Source organism: Macaca nemestrina, chromosome 16, assembly GCF_043159975.1.
Source record: "Macaca nemestrina isolate mMacNem1 chromosome 16, mMacNem.hap1, whole genome shotgun sequence".
Lineage (NCBI taxonomy): Eukaryota > Metazoa > Chordata > Mammalia > Primates > Cercopithecidae > Macaca > Macaca nemestrina.
Window position 1 is genome coordinate 83,474,827 of NC_092140.1, and position 25,062 is coordinate 83,499,888.

The 25,062-nt window shown below is 40.2% G+C and overlaps 1 protein-coding gene across 13 annotated transcripts in view; it reads left to right on the top strand.

Moving 5' to 3' along the window:
• The window catches only part of LOC105491716 (ecto-NOX disulfide-thiol exchanger 1), a 468,515-nt gene that overhangs the window by 285,892 nt on the left and 157,561 nt on the right, over positions 1-25,062 (top strand). The gene's annotated exons all lie outside the window — the stretch shown is intronic.

The window sequence follows — 25,062 nt, forward strand, 5'->3', positions numbered from 1 at the left end:
TATTTTAATTCACAATACTTCTAAATTTCCCTTTTGGTTCCTTATTTGACCTATAGGCTATTCAGAAATGTGTTGTGTATTTTCTTATTATTTGCTGATTCTCTAGATGTTTTTTCATCATTATTTTATAATTTAATACTATTGTGGTCTCAGAATATACTTTATATGATTTATGTTTTTGTAATTTTATTAAGGTTTGGTTTATGCCCAGAATATGGCCAATCTTGATAAATACACCCATGTAATCTTGAGAAGAATGTGTTTTCTGGTTTTGTTGGGTGAAGTACTCCATAAATATCAATTAGGTCAAATTGGTTGATATTATTTAAATTTTTATATCTTTACTGATTTTCTGTGTACTTGTTCTAGCAATTATTAAGAGAGGGTTGTTGAAATTTCTTACTGTTAATTGTGGGTTCATCTACTTCATCTTTCTATTTTATTGGTTTTTATTTCATATATGTTGAAGTCCTGTTATTCAGTGAATAAATGTTTGGGATTGTTATATTTTCTTGTTTAATTGACCTCTTTATAATTATGAAATGACTCATTTATTCATAATTATATATTTTATCTGAAATTCACTTTTCCTAATATTAGCATGCCCCCTTTCCAGCTTTCTTTTGATTAATGTTAGCATGGTGTATTTTTTTCAGTCCTTTTATTTTTAACTTATTTATGACTTCATATTAAAAGTGAGTTTCTTGTAAGTAACATATAGTTTTTACATCCAATCTGATATATTGGATTGATCTCTGCCTTTTAACTGGATATTTATTTAAACTGTTTATATTTAATGTGATTTTCAGTGTGATTGGGTTAAAATCAGTCTTAATAATTGATTTTATTTATTCTGTTTTTTATTCCAATTTTCTACTTGTCTGCCACCTTTTGGATTTAGTATCTTTATGATTTCAATTTTATCTCCTTTGTTGGCTTATCTCTTCATATATAGTGTAAGAACTATATACTCTCGTATTATGTTTGCTGTCATATATTTTACTTCTACATATATTATAAACCTAAAATACATTGTTAGTATTTTTGCTCTTTTCAGGCAATTATTTTTTAAAGAGTTCAAAAATAAGTAAAAAATATTTTTTTCTATTCAACCATATATTTGCCATTTCCTATCTTCTTTATTCCATTGTGTAGATCAAGATTTACAGCTCATCATTTTTCTCTGCCTAGAGAAATTCCTTTTTAGTATTTCTTATGGTATAGATCTGCTGGTGATAGATTGTTTCAACTTATTATGTCTGAAAAAGTCTTTCTGTCACTTTCATTTTGAAAGATATTTTCACTGGGTAAAGAAAAAGTGAAAGAAAAGATTTTTTTTTATTTCAGTTCTTTAAAGGTGCTATTCTAGTGTCTTCTGGCTTACATTGTTTCCAACAAGAAATATACTCTTATTTTTATCTTAGTTCTTCTGTATGTAATGTCTTTTTTTTCCTGGATGCTCTTAAGAGTTTGTCTTTATCATTGATTTTAAGTAACTTCATTATGGTGTGCCCTCATATACTTTTATTCATGTTTCTTCTGTCTTCTTCTCTCGAGTTTCTTAGATCTGTGAGCTTATAGTTTCTATCAAATTTGGATAATCTTCAGCCATTATTTCTTCAAATATTTGTTCTCGCCTCACCCTCTTCAAGTAATTTAATTACAAATATATTAGACTCCCTGCAGTTGTCCCACAGTGCTTTTATGCTCTGTTCATTTTGTTGTTGTCTTTTTTCTCCATGTTTCGTTTGAATAGTTTCTATTGCTTTTCTTTGAGTTTACTAACTTTTTAAATAAATCATCTAATCTGCTGTTAATTTCATACAGTATATTTTTTATCTCATACATTGTACTTCTCATCCCTACAAGTACATTCTGAGTCTCCTTTTAATCTTCCATCTCTCTATTTAATATGTTAAATCTTTCTTCTGCCTTCTTGAACACATGGAACACAGTTATGACTATTTAATATTTTTGTCTACTAATTCTGTCATCTATGTGTTATTTATTTTTTTGTTCTACTGTTTTATTTTTCTCATTATTATTGGTCACATTTTCCTGCTTCTTTGTATGCCTGGTGTGTAATTTCCCTTTTTATTTATTTTTTACTATTGCTGTAACAAGTAGCCACAAACTTAGTGGGTTAAAAACAACACACATTTATTATCTTGTAGTACTGTAGGTTGGAAATCTCATGCAAATCTCACTGGGCTAAAATCAAGATTTCATTGGAGCTGCATTTCTTTCTGGAGGCTCCAGAGGAGGATCTATTTCTTTTCCTTTTCCATCCTCTAGATGTTACCTCCATTTTTTGGCTCATTGCTCTCTTCCATCTTCAAAACTAGTAATGGAGGGTTGAATTCTTCATACATCAAATTACTCCAGACTTCTCTTCTGCCTCCCTCTTCCCCTTTTTAGGACTCTTGTGATTATGTTGTGATTATGACAGATCCAGAATAATCTGTCATAAAGTTAGCTGATTAGCAATCTTAATGCCATATGTATCCTTAATTCCTTTGACATGTAAAATAATATATTCAGAGGTTTTGGAATTATCCTGTCATACCTGGTAATTTTTCATTGGTTACCAAACATTGTGAATTTTACCTTGTTAGGTGCTGGGTATTTTTGTATTCTTATATCCTTGAAGTTTATTTTAGGACCCATTTAACTTACTGGGAAGCAGTTGAACCTTTTGAGACTTGCTTTTAAGCTTTGTTATGAGAGATTACAGCAGCCTTTTGTCTAGGGCTAATTTTGTCCTACTACAAAGGTGATACCATTCTGAGTATTCTACCCAATAACCTCATGAATTATGAGGCTTTTCTACTCTGACACTCTGACTGATGAGAATAGTCTTTTGTAATCTTTATGGATTCTTCCTTCTAAAACTTTTGGGTGGTTCTTCAGCTTAGTGTAGTTTTATCACACACATTGATTAGTTCTCAACTCAAGACTTGAGGTAGACCCTCTTTATATCTCCAAGGAGAGATGCGTTTGTGTACACACATGTGTGTGCAATTCTTTTCTCTCTGGTACTTCACCCTATGAACTCTAAGCTGCCTTCCTAAACTGCCAACTATTTCTTTACTCGGGGAGACTGTCAGACTTTTCCAGAGTTCCTTTTCTCTGTGCTATAGTCCAGAAACTCTCCCGGCAATAAGCTGGGGCAATCATATGGCTCACTTTGTTTGTTTTACTTCTTTCATGAATCATTGTCTTGCATTACCTCATGCCCAGTATCTGAAAACCATGTTTCATATACTTTATCTGACTTTTTAGTTGTTTCAGGTGGAAGAACATATCCAGTCACTGTTACTCTCTCCTTGCCAGAGTAAAAGTCAAACATTTGGTATTTGCCAAACATTTCATTTTGATATGGGCAACAATGATGCCTAAATATTTAACAACTGATAGGTCTTGAGCACTGACCAAACAGAACAGATGCTGGCCTAAAACTGTGATATGGCCATACTGGTGTTTACCAGCTAAAGGTCCATCTTGCCCTGTGTCCTGGCCAGACCCTATAATCCATCCAATTTAGGGTTTTATCATTGATAGCCCTGGTGAGACACAAAAAAGCTTTGCAATAGAACTGACCTGAGTGTGAGTTCTGACTCTTCTGCTTCTAGCTGACACTTGACTTTCTCCATATCTTAACTTCCCTTGCATTGTTGTCCTGAAGATAAAATTAAATAAGGTATGCAAAAATGCCTAGCACCTTGCCTGGCGCCTAGAATACTCGGTTAAAATGATTACTCTACCTCTTCCCATAGCTTCTTCCACAATTCATCTGGAGTCCCAAAAGCTAGATTTTTACTCGGAGGGTAATTCACTCAAGGAAAAAAAGGATCATATCTGGGAGTTTTGTTTGTGGGAAAGTGATCCAAAACAATCACAAATGTGAGGTGGGGAGTATCTTAGTTCATTTATGCTGCTTTAACAGAGTACCACAGACTGAGTAATTTATAAAGAAAAGAGATTTATTTGGCTCATGGTTCTAGAGATTGGGAAGTCCAAGGGCACAGTGCCAGCATCTGCTCAGCCATCTGGTGAGGGCCTTCTTGTTGCATCATTCCATGGTAGAAAGCAGAAAAGCAAGTAAGCATGTGAGACAGAGAGAGAGTGGGGGCTGACCTTATCTTTTTATCAGGAGCCCACTCTCACAATAACTAACCCACTCCTACAAAAACTAATCTACTCCCACAATAACAGCATTAATCCCTTCATGAGGGCATAACCTCCCTCATAGCCTAGTCACCTTTGAAAAGCCTCACCTCTTAATGCTTGGCAACATTAAATTTCTAACCATGAAATTTATAATACAAACTATAGTGGGACAAAAGGAAAAATTGGGCAGTGAGCATCATAGCTAAGAAAACCTTCTGGTCAGGCTAGTATAAAGTCTGTCCAAGAGGTAGCTTGTGCATGGTCACAGGTGAGGCCAATGTAAGGCAGGCCAGCCAAGCCAGGTGTGGAAGGGTGAGGCCAGGGTAGAAATGCCCAGATTTCAATGGGAAGAGGTTGGTAGGAGTCCATCTGACCTGGATCCTTCCAACTCATATCTCTCTGCTTCTTATGGTAATAACAAGAGCTGGCCTGGTACCACTTCTGGACAGATGGTGGCCAAGGGCAACAGTGTGAGGGATGCTTTATAGGACCTCATTTCCCTGACATTATCCTGTGGAATTAGGATTTACCTCTTACATGTATGACTTTCTGTTATAATCTATGGTGACTGTGTCAGTCATGTAACTCTGGGTAGAGTTTCAGCTCTTTAATTTCATTTTAGCATGCTTTTCAATACACTAAAGTACTTTTTTGTCACTTTTACTCTGAAAGTTCCTGTCTCTCTTGAAGCATGAAGCCTAAATACTTGTCTTCAAACTTTCTGTGTTCTTAGCACCTAACATGCTTCAGCGCAAGTACTTGATGATGGTATTTAGTGTATTATAGCGTTCTTTGTTCAAGACATCAAGAAAAGACACTGAACAGAAGAGGTCCCAGGATAAGTTCCCATAATACACACTTCATACATCCAATTTATTCTATTTTAGTTCAGTTTGACTTAGCTGTGTTTAACAGAAGCTTTATGCTGAAATGATTCACTTCCCTCCTGTCTCAGTCCCATCACTCTCTGATAGAAGGAAGTTAAATACTTGTGATATGCTTTTCAAATTCTTTTGACTGACTGACCAAATGTATTTGAAAAAATGTGAAGATCTGTTTTTGCTACAGTAAAAAGAAAATAATTGAATAAGGGCATGAATGCCCAAGCTAATATTTCTTTTCTGCTATTCTGGCAAATGTAAATTCCCCGTTCAGTTACAACAAGCAAATATAGATTAGCCAGCCCTTGTACTCTGTCTCTGTGACAGATTTATCCTTTATAACCTCAGTCTTCCACAACATGTGCACTTTTGGTGTAGACTCAGCTTGCAAGAGGCCTACTGATTTGGAATGTTCCTGCGTTAAGAAGAGGAGAAAGGTAAATAATAATACAGATAAAGATAAATAATATAACACCCAACAATCCTCTTCCCGCAAAATGTCTTTTGATAAATGCAGGAAAATGACTGCTATTGAAAGTGTGGCTGGGGCCCATGGGGTAGCCACTCTCTGACTTAGGTGTGTGTTTACAAAATGCTCTGTGCTTGGCTTTGGGGATACAGTGGCTTGGCTACATAGATGCTTTCACTGAGGAAGGCCACATACAATTCAGAGTATGGTCAGGCTCTTTTCAGGTTGATGACATAGGTACTTTGTGTGCCTTGCTAATAATGTTGCCACTTTCTAACACAACTGTGTGCCCAGGTGTCTGCATCACCATGGACTGGGAGTACCTTAGGGTCAGGGATCCTGACTTACCTCTATGCCCCCAGCGTCTTGCCTAGCAAACTTGTATGTAATTAATACATGTTGATTGAACAAATATCTTAGAAGGACCTAGGGCGGCATGCCACTCTGCTTCTCAATTTTTCCAACTAGAAAAACTGGCTGACCCTAACGTGGAGAATGGCACAGTTCTGCTGAGAACCATGGATTACAAGCACTGAGGACACACACATACATAGACACTATCTCTGTCTGTCTCTGCCCCCTCCCTTCCTCCCTCTCTGCCTCTCACCTGTCACACTTCTGTATACTTGTTAAAACATAATAATACACTGAATAATATATCGAATTCTCTTTCTGGACAAGGTGGGAACTTAGCACCATTGTGGAGTCTCAGAAGCCACCAAAACAGGAAAAAATGCTGACTATAATTTACATTTGTGTATTGATTGCTTGTTTGTAAATTGCTGGCACATAAACGTCCATCATACAGTTTGGCACTCACAATAACAATGTGAAGTAAGTAGGCAGGTTGCAGCCTCACATCTGAGATGAGGAAGCTGAACTTGACATTCAGCGAAGCCCTGAATACTGTGCCTCCTGATTCTTCCCCTCTGCTCTTTGCCACCCTGGAGACCACAGACAGTTAGACTCTCATCACCAGCAGGATAGCATGAACCACAGCCTATTTCCCTATGATTCCAGTGACACTGTGGGCAGATGTCTTCAGTATGCCAAACCTCAACTTCTTTCTTCATCTGTGGAGGGGGAAAAATCTTGTGGAGATATAATGAGGACCAGCTTTTTAAATGACCAAAAAAGGATTTTGAAAATATAGCCCTACAGAAAAACATAGTAACAATTCAAAACTAGATGCTTCTGTGAATAAGAATGAAATGTAGACCCCTGAATGAAGTACAAAATGTTCTTTGAAGTTATAACTGGGCAGAAAATACTTAATTGAAAATGAAAAATCCTTTCTAGGCACGGTGGCTCATGCCCATAATCGCAACATTTGGGAGGCTGAGGCAGGAGGATCACTTGAGCCCAGGAGTTCGACACCAGCCTGGGCAACATGGTGAAACCCCATCTCTACAAAAAATATAAAAATTAGCCAGGTGTAGTGGCACACACCTGTAGTCCCAGCTTCTTGGGAGGCTGAGGCAGGAGAATCACTCCAGCCCGGGAGGTTGAGGCTGCAATGAGCTGTGATGGAGCTGCTACACTCCAGCCTGGGTGACAGAATGAGACCCTGTTTGCAAAAAAAAAAAGAAAGAGAAGGGGCGGAGCAAGATGGCCGAATAGGAACAGCTCCAGTCTCCAACTCCCAGCGCGAGCGACACAGAAGACCGGTGATTTCTGCATTTTCAACTGAGGTACTGGGTTCATCTCACTGGGGAGTGCCGGACGATCGGTGCTGGTCAGCTGCTGCAGCCCGACCAGCGAGAGCTGAAGCAGGGCGAGGCATTGCCTCACCTGGGAAGCGCAAGGGGGAAGGGAATCCCTTTTCCTAGCCAGGGGAACTGAGACACACAACACCTGGAAAATCGGGTAACTCCCACCCCAATACTGCGCTTTAAGCAAACAGGCACACCAGGAGATCATATCCCACACCTGGCCGGGGGGGTCCCACACCCAAGGAGCCTTCCTCATTGCTAGCACAGCAGTCTGCGATCTCGCGGCAAGGCAGCAGCGAGGCTGGGGGAGGGGCGCCCACCATTGCTGAGGCTTAAGTAGGTAAACAAAGCTGCTGGGAAGCTCGAACTGGGTGGAACTCACAGCAGCTCAAGGAAACCTGCCTGTCTCTGTAGACTCCACCTCTGGGGACAGGGCAATAACAAACACAGCCGAAACCTCTGCAGACGCAAACGACTCTGTCTGACAGCTTTGAAGAGAGCAGTGGATCTCCCAACACCGAGGTTGAGATCTGAGAAGGGACAGACTCCCTGCTCAAGTGGGTCCCTGACCCCTGAGTAGCCTAACTGGGAGACATCCCCCACTAGGGGCAGTCTGACACCCCACACCTCACAGGGTGGAGTACACCCCTGAGAGGAAGCTTCCAAAGCAAGAATCAGACAGGTACACTCGCTGTTCAGAAATATTCTATCTTCTGCAACCTCTGCTGCGGGATACCCAGGCAAACAGGGTCTGGAGTGGACCTCAAGCAATCTCCAACAGACCTACAGCTGAGGGTCCTGACTGTTAGAAGGAAAACTATCAAACAGGAAGGACACCTACACCAAAACCCCATCAGTACATCACCATCATCAAAGACCAGAGGCAGATAAAACCACAAAGATGGGGAAAAAGCAGGGCAGAAAAGCTGGAAATTCAAAAAATAAGAGCGCATCTCCCCCGACAAAGGAGCGCAGCTCATCGCCAGCAACGGATCAAAGCTGGACGGAGAATGACTTTGACAAGATGAGAGAAGAAGGCTTCAGTCCATCAAATTTCTCAGAGCTAAAGGAGGAATTACGTACCCAGCTCAAAGAAACTAAAAATCTTGAAAAAAAAGTGGAAGAATTGATGGCTAGAGTAATTAATGCAGAGAAGGTCATAAACGAAATGAAAGAGATGAAAACCATGACACGAGAAATACGTGACAAATGCACAAGCTTCAGTAACCGACTCGATCAACTGGAAGAAAGAGTATCTGCGATTGAGGATCAAATGAATGAAATGAAGTGAGAAGAGAAACCAAAAGAAAAAAGAAGAAAAAGAAATGAACAAAGCCTGCAAGAAGTATGGGATTATGTAAAAAGACCAAATCTACGTCTGATTGGGGTGCCTGAAAGTGAGGGAGAAAATGGAACCAAGTTGGAAAACACTCTTCAGGATATCATCCAGGAGAACTTCCCCAACCTAGTAGGGCAGGCCAACATTCAAATCCAGGAAATACAGAGAACGCCACAAAGATACTCCTCGAGAAGAGCAACTCCAAGACACATAATTGCCAGATTCCCCAAAGTTGAAATGAAGGAAAAAATCTTAAGGGCAGCCAGAGAGAAAGGTCGGGTTACCCACAAAGGGAAGCCCATCAGACTAACAGCAGATCTCTCGGCAGAAACTCTACAAGCCAGAAGAGAGTGGGGGCCAATATTCAACATTCTTAAAGAAAAGAATTTTAAACCCAGAATTTCATATCCAGCCAAACTAAGTTTCATAAGTGAAGGAGAAATAAAATCCTTTACAGATAAGCAAATGCTTAGAGATTTTGTCACCACTAGGCCTGCCTTACAAGAGACCCTGAAGGAAGCACTCAACATGGAAAGGAACAACCGGTACCAGCCATTGCAAAAACATGCCAAAATGTAAAGACCATCGATGCTAGGAAGAAACTGCATCAACTAACGAGCAAAATAACCAGTTAATATCATAATGGCAGGATCAAGTTCACACATAACAATCTTAACCTTAAATGTAAATGGACTAAATGCTCCAATTAAAAGACACAGACTGGCAAACTGGATAAAGAGTCAAGACCCATCAGTCTGCTGTATTCAGGAGACCCATCTCACACGCAGAGACATACATAGGCTCAAAATAAAGGGATGGAGGAAGATTTACCAAGCAAATGGAGAACAAAAAAAAAGCGGGGGTTGCAATACTAGTCTCTGATAAAACAGACTTTAAACCATCAAAGATCAAAAGAGACAAAGAAGGCCATTACATAATGGTAAAGGGATCAATTCAACAGGAAGAGCTAACTATCCTAAACATATATGCACCCAATACAGGAGCACCCAGATTCATAAAGCAAGTCCTTAGAGACTTACAAAGAGACTTAGACTCCCATACAATAATAATGGGAGACTTCAACACTCCACTGTCAACATTAGACAGATCAACGAGACAGAAAGTTAACAAGGATATCCAGGAATTGAACTCATCTCTGCAGCAAGCAGACCTAATAGACATCTATAGAACTCTCCACCCCAAATCAACAGAATATACATTCTTCTCAGCACCACATCGTACTTACTCCAAAATTGACCACGTAATTGGAAGTAAAGCACTCCTCAGCAAATGTACAAGAACAGAAATTATAACAAACTGTCTCTCAGACCACAGTGCAATCAAACTACAACTCAGGACTAAGAAACTCAATCAAAACCGCTCAACTACATGGAAACTGAAGAACCTGCTCCTGAATGACTACTGGGTACATAACGAAACGAAGGCAGAAATAAAGATGTTCTTTGAAACCAATGAGAACAAAGATACAACATACCAGAATCTCTGGGACACATTTAAAGCTGTGTGTAGAGGGAAATTTATAGCACTAAATGCCCACAAGAGAAAGCAGGAAAGATCTAAAATTGACACTCTAACATCACAATTAAAAGAACTAGAGAAGCAAGAGCAAACACATTCGAAAGCTAGCAGAAGGCAAGAAATAACTAAGATCAGAGCAGAACTGAAGGAGATAGAGACACAAAAAACTCTCCAAAAAATCAATGAATCCAGGAGTTGGTTTTTTGAAAAGATCAACAAAATTGACAGACCACTAGCAAGACTAATAAAGAAGAAAAGAGAGAAGAATCAAATCGACGCAATTAAAAATGATAAAGGGGTTATCACCACCGACCCCACAGAAATACAAACTACCATCAGAGAATACTATAAACACCTCTACGCAAATAAACTGGAAAATCTAGAAGAAATGGATAATTTCCTGGACACTTACACTCTTCCAAGACTAAACCAGGAAGAAGTTGAATCCCTGAATAGACCAATAGCAGGCTCTGAAATTGAGGCAATAATTAATAGCCTACCAACCAAAAAAAGTCCAGGACCAGATGGATTCACAGCTGAATTCTACCAGAGGTACAAGGAGGAGTTGGTACCATTCCTTCTGAAACTATTCCAATCAATAGAAAAAGAGGGAATCTTCCCTAACTCATTTTATGAGGCCAACATCATCCTGATACCAAAGCCTGGCAGAGACACAACAACAAAATAGAATTTTAGACCAATATCCCTGATGAACACCCATGCAAAAATCCTCAATAAAATACTGGCAAACCGGATTCAGCAACACATCAAAAAGCTTATCCACCATGATCAAGTGGGCTTCATCCCTGGGATGCAAGGCTGGTTCAACATTCGCAAATCAATAAACATAATCCAGCATATAAACAGAACCAAAGACAAGAACCACATGATTATCTCAATAGATGCAGAAAAGGCTTTTGACAAAATTCAACAGCCCTTCATGCTAAAAACGCTCAATAAATTTGGTATTGATGGAACGTACCTCAAAATAAGAAGAGCTATTTATGACAAACCCACAGCCAATATCATACTGAATGGGCAAAAACTGGAAAAATTCCCTTTGAAAACTGGCACAAGACAGGGATGCCCTCTCTCACCACTCCTATTCAACATAGTGTTGGAAGTTCTGGCTAGGGCAATTAGGCAAGAGAAAGAAATGAAGGGTATTCAGTTAGGAAAAGAAGAAGTCAAATTGTCCCTGTTTGCAGATGACATGATTGTATATTTAGAAAACCCCATTGTCTCAGCCCAAAATCTCCTTAAGCTGATAAGCAACTTCAGCAAAGTCTCAGGATACAAAATTAATGTGCAAAAATCACAAGCATTCTTATACACCAGTAACAGACAAACAGAGAGCCAAATCAGGAATGAACTTCCATTCACAATTGCTTCAAAGAGAATAAAATACCTAGGAATCCAACTTACAAGGGATGTAAAGGACCTCTTCAAGGAGAACTACAAACCACTGCTCAGTGAAATAAAAGAGGACACAAACAAATGGAAGAACATACCATGCTCATGGATAGGAAGAATCAATATCGTGAAAATGGCCATACTGCCCAAGGTAATTTATAGATTCAATGCCATCCCCATCAAGCTACCAATGAGTTTCTTCACAGAATTGGAAAAAACTGCTTTAAAGTTCATATGGAACCAAAAAAGAGCCCGCACCTCCAAGACAATCCTAAGTCAAAAGAACAAAGCTGGAGGCATCACGCTACCTGACTTCAAACTATACTACAAGGCTACAGTAACCAAAACAGCATGGTACTGGTACCAAAACAGAGATATAGACCAATGGAACAGAACAGAGTCCTCAGAAATAATACCACACATCTACAGCCATCTGATCTTTGACAAACCTGAGAGAAACAAGAAATGGAGAAAGAATTCCCTATTTAATAAATGGTGCTGGGAAAATTGGCTAGCCATAAGTAGAAAGCTGAAACTGGATCCTTTCCTTACTCCTTATACGAAAATTAATTCAAGATGGATTAGAGACTTAAATGTTAGACCTAATACCATAAAAATCCTAGAGGAAAACCTAGGTAGTACCATTCAGGACATAGGCATGGGCAAAGACTTCATGTCTAAAACACCAAAAGCAACGGCAGCAAAAGCCAAAATTGACAAATGGGATCTCATTAAACTAAAGAGCTTCTGCACAGCAAAAGAAACTACCATCAGAGTGAACAGGCAACCTACAGAATGGGAGAAAATTTTTGCAATCTACTCATCTGACAAAGGGCTAATATCCAGAACCTACAAAGAACTCAAACAAATTTACAAGAAAAAAACAAACCACCCCATCAAAAAGTGGGCAAAGGATATGAACAGACATTTCTCAAAAGAAGACATTCATACAGCCAACAGACACATGAAAAAATGCTCATCATCACTGGCCATCAGAGAAATGCAAATCAAAACCACAATGAGATACCATCTCACACCAGTTAGAATGGCGATCATTAAAAAGTCAGGAAACAACAGGTGCTGGAGAGGATGTGGAGAAATAGGAACACTTTTACACTGTTGGTGGGATTGTAAACTAGTTCAACCATTATGGAAAACAGTATGGCGATTCCTCAAGGATCTAGAACTAGATGTACCATATGACCCAGCCATCCCATTACTGGGTATATACCCAAAGGATTATAAATTATGCTGCTATAAAGACACATGCACACGTATGTTTATTGCAGCACTATTCACAATAGCAAAGACTTGGAATCAACCCAAATGTCCATCAGTGACAGATTGGATTAAGAAAATGTGGCACATATACACCATGGAATACTATGCAGCCATCAAAAAGGATGAGTTTGTGTCCTTTGTAGGGACATGGATGCAGCTGGAAACCATCATTCTTAGCAAACTATCACAAGAACAGAAAACCAAACACCGCATGTTCTCACTCATAGGTGGGAACTGAACAATGAGATCACCTGGACTCAGAAAGGGGAACATCACACACCGGGGCCTATCATGGGGAGGGGGGCGGGGGGAGGGATTGCACTGGGAGTTATACCTGATGTAAATGACGAGTTGATGGGTGCAGCACACCAACATGGCACAAGTATACATATGTAACAAACCTGCACGTTATGCACATGTACCCTACAACTTAAAGTATAATAATAATAAATAAATTTTAAAAAAAAAAAAAAGAAAGAAAAAAAAGAACGAAAGAAAGAAAATGAAAAATCTGGGGGAATAGTCTCTGCTTTTGACCTGACCTTTCCAGAAAAAAACGTTTGGGATATGTTTTTTATGTGAGAAATTAGCTCTCTGAGTTTCTAATGTTGAAGGATCAACACTGTGGAGAAAAACATTATCCAAACAAGTCATTAAGGAATGCTCCTCCAAGTACACTGCACTCAGCCCAAAAGGATAAATTAGTTTTAAATGGCAATTTGTTAGTTAAATTATTCCCTCTTAGCTTACTTCTCTGAAAAACTCGCCCCTGGAATTACTCAGGATGTTGCCAGAAATGACAAGCCATGGGGGGATATGGTTGGCATTGGTGCTTTCTAAATTAAAATGCAAAACAACATGTAAATAAGTAAATCTGGCCAGGGCCTCGGATGTAAGGAAGTATTTTTAAAATTCTGGTACTGCTCAGTTTTAATTTATTAAAAAGACGTGTGTGTGTGTATGCACGCAAGTGTGTATGTGTATGTGTGTGTGTAAAAAAGCTCAAAATAGACATATTCATTTGGCTGAATAAAATAGAATTACAAAGGGAAAACTCAGTTTAAGGGGAAAGCAGGTATGCCAAACATGCGAACAAGTGCAGTTGGTGTGTCGGGTACAACACCTGATCTTCCTGGCAGAAAAAGCAGAGAAGAAACAGCTCCCAGTGCTGCAACTCTCATTTCCAGGCATGAAAAATATCTTAGGTCCTGGGGGAGAAGAGAGGGGAGGTTTCTGATTTCCCTTGGAGAAGTTTCTTTTGTAGAGAAACTATATGGCACTGTCTCCTCAGCTGTTTTGCTAGAAGGCCTCCTGGTTTCCACCCAAAGAAGTTAGGACAGATAATAAAACATGAACTTAAAAAGCCACCGAGAAGTAGGATATGCTTTTTTTTCAAAGGAAGGACACGAAAGCAGTCTTGTAGCACATATACACTCTAATATACACATGCATACACTCACACACACAAATGATAACAATGTTCATCAAAGTGATAGTAATATGTGTTGAGTGCTTACTCTGTACCAGGTATTCTTCGAAGCCTTGTACATGTTTTAATTCATAATACTAATCCTCAGAACAATGCTGTCAGGGTAAATACTCTGTTTAGTCCTTTCTTTTACAGATGAAGAACTGAGGCACAGTTTCTGTTTGTCTACCCTTGAACTAGAACTCGGACGGTCCCTCCATCTGTCTGCTGCTGCCTCTCCCTCTGACTTACTTCTTTTCTTTCCATCTTCAACTTTATTTCTTCCTTTTATTTCTAATCTCTACTCAGAATCTACAGCTCCTGTATTTTCTCTATTTTTCCCTTAATTCACTAATTTACCATAATATAGAAGTGAAGATTGAGTTTATTGCATATGGTTTATGCTTCCTATTTAAAATTTTAATAGTAGATGAGTGAAATTTTATTTTTGCCTCTTTCATAAACTTGTTTTGGTTGGCTTGCCTTTCAGTTATGTTCCTGTTAGGTTGTAGTATTCCCCTGAGGCATGGGATTACGATCTCCTCTCCTGTCCCTGTTCCTGTCCTGAATTTTTCAAGCACTGCCAAGCTGAATGGTATGAGATGACTTTGTGTGGATTTAGATGAGACCATATTTACCCGACTGCCCCTCTATGTTATTCCTTTGATCTCAGGTCTGGGTTCTTGTAGCCAGAAGGGAAGGGAAGTATGAGGTCTGCCTTCCAGATGCCATGTTAACAAGCGTTCGAAGACCAATTCTGTCCATTTATTCTGTGAACACACTCTTACTCCTTGTGCCTCTTAGCCTCATTATCTGTGAAATGTAAGTCGTCGTCACCATAATTTTCTGATTATAATAAAGGAACAACTAACAAGAATGCTCATGGCTCTTACTGTTCAGTTAATAAGACAAATAGAAAGAATACCACATGTCATTTGCTTAGAATCCTATATGAATTTATGCTATGACATTGTGGATTCAACAACCAAATACCACTTTGCCTTGTCTCTTTAGGAAGAACTCTGTAAATTCTGTAAATTTTATAATTTCTTTCATTCATTTCACTGATACTTGTTGAAGAAAAAAAAGAAAGAAAAGAAAGAAAATGAAAAATCTGGGGGATAGTCTCTGCTTTTGACCTTGACCTTTCCGGAAAAAGGACACTATGCCAAGGGCAATGTTGGAGCTGAGATAAGTGATAGTTATGTTAGCCAGTTCTCCTTGCCCACACAGTCTAGTAGAAAAATTAAATTAATATTAGATCAGTCTATGATTTACAAACCACATACAATTTGCAGTTCCCTTTAGGAATATTCATGATGTGTTTACCTTTAAAACAGGCCCTATTTTTTCTCTCCAAGTCTACAGCTATATACTGATATTATTTAAACAGACCAGTTCTGTGTTGTTTCAGTCCCTTCAAGCAGTAAGTTTAAATTGAAACCTACATAAATTGTTTAAAATAATATGATGTGCATGTTTTCTTTGAAACTAAATATTGAATGTTTTTCTTTGTTCTTTTTAAAATTTATGAGACGTTACCTATCTCTCACATGCCTTTGTAAACAGAAATGAAGGTTGATAAATAAAATCAAAAGGTTAACACCTGCATATTGCCTCCGAAAGATGCAGGTTTCAAAGGCAAGATTCCTATAAAGACATTTACAGGCTGTGAAATACCATCTCTGCTGTTATAAATACTGACTATAGTGGGCTTTATATCTATATGGTGTCACCAAGCTATTACCTGACTTCAAATAAAGAGGAAGTTCTATAGAGCAAGGAGGCATTGAATGCCAGAAAGAAATTCTAATTTAGTCTTTCAACATATATTTGAAGTGTCCCCACTCCTCAGAAAGATAGAAGTAGAAGTATAAAAATTAAAGACTTCTTAGGGGCTTGACTCAGTGTTCAAAAATATTTCTCAAGATTTAATCATTTTTTGCCTCTACTGTCTGTTCCCACACCATGAGCTTGTCAGTTAGGACAAAGCAGAGAACACCAAGAGCCAATTCAGTCTTTTTCTCCCTCCCTATCATTATATAACAGTCCTGCTGTACAAAGTCACATAACATCGTGCAGAGAGAAAATTAATCATCGGCTAATGAGATAGGGATGTGAAAAGAAGTCTGAAAGAAGTAATTTAGAGGCCCCAATTAGGGCCTGTTCTCATGGTTCTCCCGTGTGCACCGCTGGCTGATCCCAGTTCCAGGGGTGTGGGAAGGGCATGCAGGGAGGAGGTGGAGGGAGGAAGAGCAGGAGGGAGCGGGGACAGGGGAGATATAGAAGCTACGGTTTGTGGGGACAAAAAGAGTCTTTCGCGGTACTCTAGATGAGAGCTAATGAGGACCTAAATTAGCAATGGGAACAAAAAAGAAAATGATCCAGAAATCCTTTCTAAGGTGGCTCCATCTGAAAGGGCTTGGCGGGTGACTAGATGTGGTTACCTATAGAGGTTTTAAACCAGGACTGAGAGAAGAAGTGGTGCCATTAAAAGAAACAACCAAGCCCTAAAGTTACTTAACCTAAAAGTGTCTAAGAGGAGTGGAGTAGGACAGATGCCCAGGATCCTGTAAGCAGGATGTACTGTAAGCAGAATGGAGTACATTCAGACAAGATGGAGAAACGAGTGAGAGGGAGCAGGGAAAATAACTTAGTACACATGAGCTTCCAGCCTAAGGAATTGACAGTGACCCCTGTGTGCATCCCTGAGACCTGGCAATGGCCCTTAAAACTGGAAATTTACAACAGACGATTCAGAAGAAATCAGTGTTGGGGAAGGAGTCTAAGAAGATTTGCTTAAGAAGATATTTCTGTAAGCACATGCTAGAGTTCACAAACCTGAGGGTGCAGGGAACCTGGCGCACACCAAGGGGTGAAGGTAGAGAGGGGAAAGAACAGAAACAATGCTGTGATGAAAGCAAAGCAACAACCACCTGGACAGAGGAAGTGGAGGAGAACATGCTCCATGTGCTACCTCCAAGCTCCAGACCCCCAGTAGGCATCTGCCAGGAAGGCAGCTAATGGTTCACCTTCCAAATGTGGCAACAGGAGGATCTTCTTGCCCTCTGTGGCTGAATCTGTCCTGCAAGAAGAAATTTGCTGGTGAATTAGAAGGGACAGGAACTTTAAGAGACAATTGTCTAGCCATTTACAGCTATTGAGGACAAGGGAAGAGAAATTCAAGACAGGAGGAGAAGTAAGAAGACAGATTTTGGAAAATTAAATGGAAAATGCAAAATCCTTCATTTAGTTTCAAAATGTCAACTGCAAAGTTGCATGAGCTCATCCTTCTGCAGCAAGACAAGACGTGTGTGTTTTAGTAGAATGAGGTCACTTAGCATTTGTCAACTTTGTGATGGGACTGCCAAAAAGATGACATGATGAGATGACATGAAGCTTTCAGCACAGGCCTGTCACAATGCAAGGAGTAAACATGACCGTGCTTTTTAATCATAACATAACAACTTAGTAAAATATATACATACAAGTTCAGAAATAAGAAAGATAGAGACCACCATTAATTGGTTGATCAGCTTCTGCTTGGCCTCTTTCTGTGGATAACCCTGGACCTCAGAAAAGGTGGATTTTTAGAATTTTTAGACCTCAGAAAAGGTGGATTTTAGGTCATAGTAGGACTGAGGGAAGAGGGTGCTGAGGCTGAATGACAGAAGAGTCAGGTATTGTTGCGAGCTTTCTTTATGGGTTTGACCAGGAATGGTGGGAAAGAGAATCAGACTTGTTACAGGAACCCAGGAATACTGAATAAGGACAATGGATTTAACTACAGGTTATCAAATCCGAAGTCAACATATTAGGAATAAATTTCTTACTGTGAAAACTGTTAAAAAATGGAATGGGCCATGTCAGGAGTTCATGAGTGCAGTGTCACTAGAGGCATCCAAAGGAAGGCAGGCTGGATCGAGACAGAGAGCTCAGGTGCAGTGAAGAAGCGGCAGGACTCTTGATTCTAATTCCAGCTCTCCTCTTAACTAGCCGTGTAACTTTGGGCAAATCACTTCACTTCTCTGGGCATCCATTTTCTCATCTCTAAATCAAGACGATAGGACTAGGTAATGCCCAGGTTGCTTTCAGCTTTGAAATTTCCTAGTCTTTGGTTAGGGCCAGTGTCCGTTGCCTGCTTGTCAAAATGAACCCCTCCACACCTGGTTGTCCTATGCCAGCATGGTTTTCACGGCTCAGCTGTGAGGCCCACTGTGTCTTAAGACTGTGTTTCAGCAGATCCAGGAAACATGGAGCAGTTTGCTCTGAGTGTGTTAGCCCAGGCCTCTGCACAGAAACCGCTCTGCCCTTGAATTCCTGGCCCGCAGTGTGAGTGAATTTTACAGAAACTTTGATGAGCTCTTACCTCCTGCTCACTCAAAACACGCTTGCTTTTCAAGTGCATGCTCCATGCACAGATTGCTGGAAAGAGCTGATGGAGTTCTTTGAGCAGTCAGTTTTTCTCCGTGCCAGCTTTGGTCAGGAGTTTTGAAATTCTCTTTGCTTCATGTCATGTCATATTTGCAAACATGAACACAAATCTCCTCACCCAAGTCAACAATACTTAGAATAGCTGTTGACGGCTGCATTCCTCAGTTCTGCCAGCATTGCATCCTGGTCAAAGGAGACAGAGGGTTTTACTGATGGAATGAGGTCTTTGTTTATAAAGCGTGCACAGCAGGGCACCAGGAACTCACTCTGGATATACGTCTTGAGTTCAGATGGAAAACATACCTCACTGCCTTTGAAACTCTTTGGAAAGATTATAAAAGCATTTTCAATTTCACTTTCTTAAAGATCCAGCTTGTAGACATTCACTCATCTTATAAAGTATTCTGTTACATTAACATAATCTGTGTGGTTAATTTGTTCTTAACAAATATATAGCCATCTTCAGAGTTTGTTTATTTCACAAAGGGAAAACCTAAGAGCTATTCTGCTTCCAGGGCACTGGTTTTGAACATTTCTCCTAAGAGAACATTTAGAAATATCTTTGTATTTATGATCCCAGTAAGTGTATTTTGGGGATACCTTTTTACATGTCCATTGCATATATAGATGTCATCCCTTTCAAGAACCTGGTCAGCTGTCACCCCCTCTAGTATTCCTTCCCTGACACTTCCCCGGCACCCACCCGACCCCCGACCCTCAACCCCATTTGTTTTCTAGGTAGGGCTGCTGTATCAAAGTACCACAAACTGGGTGGCTTAAAATAACAGAAACGTATTGTCTTGCAGTTCTGGGGGCCAAAAGTATAAAATTAAGCTGTTGACAGGGCCTCGTTCTCACTAAAGGATCCAGGGAAGAATCTGTTTCATGTCTTTCTCTTAGCTTCTGGTGTTTGCCAGCTATCCTGGGGGATCCTTGACTTGCAAGTGCATCTCTCCAGTCATCACATTGCATTCGCCCTGTGTGTGTGTGTCTTTTCTCCTCGTCTTATAAGGACAGCAGTCATATTAGATCATGCCTACCCTAATCCAGTATGACCTCATCTTATCTTGATTGCATCTGCAAACACAGTATTTCTAAATGAAGTCACACTCATAGGTACGGGGCATTAGGACTTTAACATATCTTTTGGGGGGACATAAGTCAACCCTTACAAACCCTATCCCAGACTGGTTTAGATGTCCCCTTTTCAGTGTTTTCATAGCACCCTTTATTTAAATGTCTCAAAATAGGTGTCATTACTGTATTGGTATTTTCTGCTAAGTTGTTTCAGTCACTAGATTTCCACATCTTTGAAGGAAGGACATTGCAATGTCTTTGAATACAGAGTACCTAGCAAAACACGCAACACCTAGTAGGCACTCATATGTTTGTCAAATGAAAGACTTTTTAATCATCATTATGATTGTGTGTCTTCTATGTTAATAACATATTTCTATAAGGTTATGTAAATATTCTATATATTAATACTCATGTTTGTCAAGTGAAAGACTTTTTAATCATTATGATTGTGTGTCTTCTATGTTGACAACATATTTCTCTAAGGTTATGTAAATATTCTATATATTAATATTAATATATTAATGCTGTATGTAATTGCTACCATTTATTGAGTATTTACCATGTGCTGGACATTATGCTAAACACTTTGGTTTTGTTTTTTTAAAACCTCACAAGAACATTAAAAAGTAAATATTATTCTATTTTATAGATATTATAAATGAGGCTTAGAAAGATTAGTTAAATTTCCCAAAGTCATACAGCCAGTGCAGACTTGGAGTCTCCACACTTTGATATACTGCCTTCACCCAGATGTTCTTCTTGGATGAGCATGAAGACCAGTATGTCTATCTAGTATTCATGTTCTCCTTCCCCTGGTGAAGACACTGAAGCCCAGAGAGGTTAAAAAGCCAGTCAGCCGGCCAGGCGCAGTGGCTCACGCCTGTAATCCCAGCACTTTGGGAGGCCAAGGCGGGTGGATCACGAGGTCAGGAGATCAAGACCATCCTGGCTAACATGGTGAAACCCCGTCTGTACTAAAAATACAAAAAAAATTAGCCGGGCGTTGTGGCGGGCGCCTGTAGTCCCAGCTACTCAGGAGGCTGAGGCCACTGCACTCCAGCCTGGGTGACAGTGTGAGACTCGTCTCAAAAAAAAAAAAAAAAAAGCTGGTCAGCCTTAGGTCATTCAGATGTGCCCGATCCCTTGACTTTAAGATCACCTTTTATAAAATGTTCACTTTTCCTCTGCTGTTCACAAAGCAGTTTTTTTAAAAATGCTTGAAAAAAGGAAAACATGGAATGAAAAAGAGCATTACTTTAATAGTTCACAAATTTAACGATATTATAGAACAACAAGACTTGCCAATTGCAATAGGAGACTATTCTGAAAAAGTTTCTCCATTGGAAACTGGTAAACAGAATGTCCTCATGTATCACATGGCTTCTCTGCAGAGTGATGATAGGTCAGTAATTTTAACCCAGTAATTCTGAAAAAAGAAGCAGCACAATTGCATGTTTGTTAGAGCCCTTCCAGCCTGTCTCTGTGCTCTGCACAAGTCCTGGGATCTGGCCCCACACACTCACCCTGTCCCTGGACTTGAGGGTCCATCTGGTGTCAGGCAGGAGGAAGAGGGCTCTGGAGCCCTGCATTCTAAGACTCAGCCTCCAATCAGGCTTTATGCTGGTCAGGCTGTGACCTGTGCTGCGTGTCTGATAACTGAGGGGTCTATGTCCTTCCCCCAAACCCCAGGCTTCTATTCTGGTGTCTGGATCCTGTCTTGCTTCTCTTGCCTGAATCCTGGCTTAGGTAACCTGCCAGTTGGCCTAGTATTTCTCAACTTGTGACCCCATGATGTTGTTGCAAACTTTATTTCCCCTGGGCTAGGTCTGAACCCTGGACCGGGGGTACAGGCCCTGTGACCTGTAGACAGAGTCCTCTGGGCAGCTGCCCTGCCTGGACCTGTGTTTTATCTGCTGCTAATAATCTCTGTGTTCAGCCACTTTGTCAGGACACCCTCAGCCCAGGACTACACCTGTAATGCAACCATTTAGGCTGATTACCGCCTCTTTCTCATTATTTTCTTAAAACACGATGTTCTTCCTTCCAGGCCAGACTTGTTCCTGGTACTGACAACTTATCTGTGTCCCTTCTCCCTGCCCACACCTAACCTAGTTAGTATGCCCAGCCTTGCCTGGCAAGAGGCCTCAGCTGCCTTTCTTTCAAATGAAATCTAGTTCTTGTCTCAAATATGAGACTCTTAACTGAGGCATTGACTAGAAAGGGCAGAAAAAGGAACAAGCCATGGCTAGCGGGCAGCAGACAAAGAGAGAAGGAGTGAGGAAGGGCAGCCCAGGCACCGGGGCCCTGGCCTGGCAGGGTGCATTTCTGACTCTGAGTTCCAGGGACAGCAAAGTGGAAACTCACTAGCTTCCACAGCAGGGTCCCTCTGATCTGATCTAAATCCTGCAGTCTCTCCAGACATTGTGGCCACACTGCCAGATGCACACCATGAAAGAGCCATGAAAAATTGTTTGGAATTCCCCAGGCCTACCAGGCTCTCTCCCAGCAATTCCCTTCCTGGACTCTCTCTGTGTCCTCGGAGCCTCAGCTCCTGTGTCCCGACTCTTGCTGAGTTTGGTTCCCATCCTTTATCCTCTCCTCAGACTCAAGTGGGGAACTTACTACTGTTACCTCTGTAACTCCAGATCCTGGCAGTCGTATGTGCCTAGGAAATGCTGAATGAATGCTTTAATTCAAATGAATGAGTGCTTTAATTAATTCAACTGCCATGCCTCTAAAATCCTAAACACAAAGCCCCAACCTGCCTTCTGAAAAATGCTCATCCAATTGATAAAACACTGGCCTGTGAATCAGTAAAAAGGATTTTTTTGTTTTGTTTTCGTCTCGTCCAATTGGGAACAGACAACCAAAAAGAAACCTTTGCCGAGCCTTGGCTGTGGCCACTCTCTGCTTGGAGCCAGCAACACAGAGAGGAGCCAGACAGGGCCACGGTCGGCGATGAATAACCCTTCCTTCCTCTCGTTTCAGTACAGTTTTGATAATAAAGTTCTACTGTATATGTAATTGGATTCTTTCTTGCTGTGATTTAAGCAGTCCTCCTCTCTGCGCTGAGTAGAATTACAACTCATTATCTCTGAAGCTCACAGGGGCAGCTTTTCCTACTAGGGCATGGAACTGACTCTCGGGGTTGCGCCACCTTCTCACCTTTGTCTTCCTGTGTTTATGTCTTCCTCGATTTTCAGTTTGTGCGTTTGCTTTAATGAGCGAGTACATCATATGCTCCTGTGCTGTTTGAGAAAACAATTTCCATCTGTATATATATTGTTAAAAAGTAATGGGTTCTTTTTTTTCCCTTAAAGTCTAATCCTTCCTTACTTTCTCTTCTAAAATACTGAATCTCCAATCCTTTGAGGTCCAACATAATTTACGTGTTAATTCCTTTCTAAGCTCTTTTGAAGCTACTGCACTTGCCATGCAGATTTCATTAAACCTCATAGTCTCCTCATACTGATGTCTCAGAAAAAGCAAAGTCACTCTTGCTGTATATTAAAATATTTTGTACAAGAGTGGTATCGTCTGTCCCCATTTCTGGACATATACTTATTTACTTAGCCTTCAGAAAGAAAACAGAAGTCTGTTAACAACTAAAGAGAATGCAAGCACTGGGCTTCTCTCCTCATTTGCGGGAAACATCTGCTGATTATAATTCACAGGGCTCTCATTTCAGGGTTTGCAGTCCTGAGTGGTTTCAGCCTTAAATCATCCTGTGTTGGCAAATAATAGCGAGGGCCAGGCCAGGAAAGAAACAGATGAAGCCTATGTACAGAATGAGATTAAATAAAAGCACAAGCATGCCAATATTCCCATTGCCAATATTTCTTTTTCTAATATATTCACCTTGGAGGCCAATATGTTATTTTAATGATGATGATGTTGAAAACCATTCTGTTCTGGAACTTCTTTGGAATTGATCAGCGGGACCCATCTTGATTTTTTTACGAGTAAGGTACATTTTAAGAAGTAGTGGCATGTATTAGATGAATAATCAGGTTGGGTCGTTCTAGATGGAAACTTTGAAATCGTCACACTTAATACGTGTTTAAATACTGAGACAAAGACCTGGGCCCTCATTCTGACTCTGCCATCTGTTTGATTTGGAATGTTAGAAGTTTTACTTAAGCACTTTAGGCCTTACTTTCTCTTCTGTAAAATGGAAATCATACTTGTGAAACTTTCTGATGATTGGCAGAATAAACAGAGGCATCTCTGTCACTTACAAAACTTGATGTCTTTTGTGTGTCAGTTTGTTCTGCGCAACATCAGCATGGAATCCTGGAGTCTTGGAATTCTAGCACTCCGAGAGAGAATCCAGTCAAACAGTCCCATATTGCAGATGAAGAAACTGAGAGCCATAATTGTAGAGGAAGTACCTAGAACGTCAGGGTGACTACTTTGAAAGAAAATGCTTGTTTGTCATTTATGTTTAGGGTTCTTTTAAAAAAAAAAAAAAACTTATTGAAGTCACACTGGTACACTATGAAATTAAATGGAGTTTTAAATAAATGGGACAGCAGTCCTCTTGGGGTTATAGATCAGAATCACACTGTTTATTCTGTTCAGCCCAGAGGAGGAGTGGAAATGTCCAAAGTAGCTGGCGGAATCTGTAAACCTTTTCCCAGAAAGGAAACGCTTTTGCTAGACCTTCTGTATCCTCTGGAGCTTCTTAGTAAACAAAGGGTGTGGTTATCCTTACATCTGCTTCTGGGCTCCTCCAGCCTTTCAGCACAGGTAAGCAAAGAGTGAGAGCATGTAGAGGCCTAAGGCACAGGCTGTACAGGAGAACTGTACAAGGGGGCTGTAGGGGGCGGCAGGGGGATGGGCAGGAAGGAAGAATGGAAATGATGTAAGATGAGGAGGGAGAAGATAGGAGAGTATAAGACAAGAAGGAAGTTTTATCCTTGCAGAGTAAAGGAGGGCACCATGATCTATCCTGGCCTGTCTACCTGGGAACATTTTCACGCCACCCGTGAGACTGTTTTCTGCCAACAGGGAAACCCTCCTGAACAGGATCCCCTTGTGGCTACTCAGTACGGTGTTTTCATAGTCCCTGCTGTTAGAAAGGTCTTACTTATTAGTGTCTGTATGTCACCTTTGAAATCACTTGCTTCATTATCACACTAAAAAAAAAAAAAAAAAACCGGGTTTATGCTGGAAAACCCATTTGTTTTGCACACTTTCTATTTCTATTTTCAAGTTTGTGTGTGTGCGTTTTAATACAGGGCATAAAGATTTCAAAAGGGTGGGTCAATTATTTG